This window comes from Rissa tridactyla, chromosome 15, assembly GCF_028500815.1.
Source record: "Rissa tridactyla isolate bRisTri1 chromosome 15, bRisTri1.patW.cur.20221130, whole genome shotgun sequence".
In the NCBI taxonomy this organism is placed as follows: Eukaryota; Metazoa; Chordata; class Aves; order Charadriiformes; family Laridae; genus Rissa; species Rissa tridactyla.
This window is the reverse complement of record NC_071480.1, coordinates 9,880,284-9,883,929: the sequence shown is the minus strand read 5'-3', so window position 1 is coordinate 9,883,929 and position 3,646 is coordinate 9,880,284. Positions and strand designations below refer to the sequence as shown.

At 46.8% G+C, this 3,646-nt stretch overlaps 1 pseudogene; it reads right to left on the bottom strand.

Annotated features, from left to right (window-relative positions):
- Positions 1-738: 738 nt before the first annotated feature.
- LOC128918097 (kinesin-like protein KIF2A) lies at positions 739-2,015 on the bottom strand (annotated as a pseudogene).
- Between the last annotated feature and the right edge of the window lie 1,631 nt (positions 2,016-3,646).

Below are 3,646 nucleotides of genomic sequence, written 5' to 3'. Positions count from 1 at the left end.
GGTTTCCCATCAGGGATTGATGCGCCAGTCTGGGGCTGCGGCTCCCTGTGTGCCACTATCGCACTGATACGCACTATCAGATGGCGCTTTGGTGGATGCAGCTTTTCTGACCCTTTGATCTGGCAAATCTCTTCTCATCAGGCCTCTGATGCAGGGCGCTGACTCCCCTGCTTCCCTCTGCAAACCTTGCAGGCATATCGTCTCCCCACTGGTCAGGCAATTGCCATGATCTTTAGTCTGATTTTTATGAAGGCAGGTTCTAGCATCTTTTTCTTTTAATGTCTCATGAGAACATATTTAAGAAAGAATGATAGAGAGGGAGAGAGGGAAAAAAGGTAGCTGAGGCTATAAAAAAGCCACTGCTTATGCCACAACAAAATAACCCTCATTTCCCAAATGTATCATGCTCAGAAATGACAGTGCTCTGCACTCTAACGCCTTTTTAAATCGCTCAAAATGCCTCTTACCCTGGGAACGCGACTTTCATTTTGGTGCGGTTTGACACAAGCCTGGAGCAGGCCCCATGTAAGGAGGTACATATATATGTGTGTATATATACAAATATATTACAGGCATGAGGAGGAAACCTGCCCATATGAGGTGAGATACGTTTTCTGTAAATGCTAGCCTTTTCCTACAGGTTAGGTCCTCACAACTGCACAATTTTACTTTCTACAGTGAAAAATACCACTATTTTCAAGAAAAAAAACCCCAACCAGAATATCCCTGCAGACACTGTTAAATATTTTTTAAGCATTCAATTTGTTGGGCAGTTGATGCAGTGGCGTCATAACAGCTCTCATTTTGCAGCAGTTTCAGGGTCCAGGGGTCTCCAGCACAGCTTACAGCGTACGAGATGTCTTCATGCAGCTCTAGTTGCTGCCCTGGTTCTTCCTTGCAAAGAGCTGACCAGAATAATCTGACATTTTCTTGGATCTCAGTCAGGATTCCAGTTGTTTGACCCAGAACTTATTCAAACCGTGCAGCGTAAAAACCTACATTGTAGTCTATTTCCCCAGACACTTCTAAGAATACTTTCAATGACCACAGAGATTCCCAGTGCTCCTCCATAAGTGTTTTCTCATCCACCTCTTTTCTCTTCTTCTGTGTTTTCCCCCAGCACTGAAAGTAAATAACCCAGGGGAGACTTCCTTGTCTGCCTGAACCCCAAGCAGCTGTAACTCAGCTGTCCTGGCACACTTCTGAACAGTCTGGGTTTTTTCACATCTTTCAGCTGATGTGGGAACCTGAACACCTCCTGATAGTGTTGTCCAAGGGAATTTAAATTCATCGCCAGCTCCTTCACACGGTTGGCATACCATAGGGTGCTAAGGGTGCGCTTGCAGGATCTCATTCCAGGAGAGATAGTGACAATCAATACATGAGTTTTCCACTATAAATGAGTCCCTCGGGACCTGTGTGAGTTTGCTAGCCCTGAACGGGGTGTGGGCTCTGTTATGCCCCAGTGCCCTGATACACGTCTTGAGTGCCAAGAGGCTTTTATTAACATCAGACCACTCCAGTCTTGTTTGCCTGTCTGCAGTGGAGATGTCAGCTCCTCGCTTCTTCCCAGCCAAATCAATCAGGAAAAACTTGGTATACAAATACCCTCTCTCTCTTCTTGAGTATGGTCTGAAAGATGGCATATCTTCGGGAGGAGTGAGTGTTGGCAGAGGTCTTGATGATGTGCAACACTTGCTGCCCATTTCAGTTAGCTTGATGACATCTTCCACACTGGCGACTTCTTCCTCCCAGAGCTCCGCCACTTGGATCTGCTGTTTACCATCTTCCAGCACTCTCAGCTGCTTCTTCCAGTTCAGGAGGTCAAATACTTTGCTCCTATAAATCTCAAAGAAGGTCCATAGACTCACACACAGATGCGCTGGGGCTGTGCATAGTGTGGTGTCCCACAGTACCTCAGAGTCCGGGTGGCTGCGGCACTTCTGGATCATGGCCGTCACATCAGTCCTAGGGTGGAGTGAAGCAGTGGCCTGCTGGACTTGCTGCTCCGGCATCTCCAGCTGCTGGTTTTCCCGCTGTTCTCACAGCCCTTCCGTCTGCTGCACACGTGGTGATGTCCACCTGGGTCTGCAGCCCCTGGAGCCAGGCTGGGCAGTCACAGGGCCCCTGCTGTCCCCAGATGACTTCTTCGCTTTGATGGGCTGTGACAGTCATTCACTCACCAGGCTCTGGTCCCCTTTTGCTAACAGTGAGGCCTTGATGCTGGTTGTGGATTTGCTCCTTGGGGCCAGGTGAGGGTTGAAGGCAAAGGCGAGGCAGAGATCTACCTGCTTGTTGACGTTGGACCCTTTCTTGAGTCACTCCACAGTGATGCTGGAAGTGCTTTCATGGAGCTCCGTCACCAGTGCTGGGTGGACATGCCCATTGCTGCACTTGATCTCCACATAGGTGCCCGACTGGATGTGCCCAGACTCCCCAGCCATGCTGTCCCTGTGCCCTGGCCACAGCTGTGGGGTGGAGGTGCCCCCCTGGCTGGGGCTGGCAGGGCTGGAGCTTGCCCCTGGCCGCAGCAGGTCCCATGGGCTCAGCGCTGCCTGTGCCCGGCACCATGTCATAATCGCCCAGGCGGTCCCCCTGGGCGGCTGTGGAAGGGACTCAGCTTCAAGGTTGAAAATATATGTGTTTTTAATCAGCTGCTATGGGTGGAAGGAACATATAAAGCTGCCATCACCTGAAAAGGCCTATTTGAGTTTCCAGGCTGGCGTGCAGCTGCTGTGACACATCGTGTCTAATTAGATCAGTCACGTTGTGTTAAGCTAATGCCGGTGACACAAGAATTTATAGCAGTGACACAAGCCCAGAGACTCAAGAGGGCCTTTTCGTCCTGCAGTGACCAAACAAAAATACAGAAAACAACACGTTGTTTTCAATTACCTTGAACATAAATTTTGAATTCTTTTAAAAGGCTTTGCATGCCTTGAAATCTTGCTTGAGAAAAAATGGGCTTAATAGAAAATGAGTGAAAAATAGAGTTGCAGTGTGAGTGTAGTGGGTACATCTGCATCCACAAGGGAGAATTTGATATCATTTTGATAACTGGAACTGCTGATGATATTTTTAATCCATTTCTGTAATGCTCTTCAGTTATCTGTATTCCTGAGTAGAGTATTTCGAAGTTCTGGCTATAGGAAAATCCTTTAACATCTCGGCTTACATAAGATTTTTGGTTCATTTTGGCACGTGACGAGGACTGTTACTTACGAAATAGTCAAATGCCATAATAGCCCTCAGAAGAATGCTTGCAGAAATAGTGGTAAACTCACATAAGCTGGAAGTAAATAAAACCAAGTCAGAAGGTTTATTTTAGAAGTTACTTAATTATCTCCAGTTGTTCTTGTCTTTTGGCTGGTAACTTAAAATGATGAATTCAGGCAGTCTGAGATCACCGAAACTTAACAATAAGGAGAATCCTAGATGCCCTTATTTACCAGCCCTCCTCTGGAGCCAAAACACCAATTAAAATGTGTTATAATTTCATGAAGGAGAGCAATTAACATTCACTTTTTTTGTCTGGAGATGTAGGCACCATGACTACTGTCGCTTTCGGCTACTTGTGCTTGACTAAATCCTCATCCCTTTGAATACGCTTTAAATGGAATTCAAAACTTGTTTATATGGGGAAATT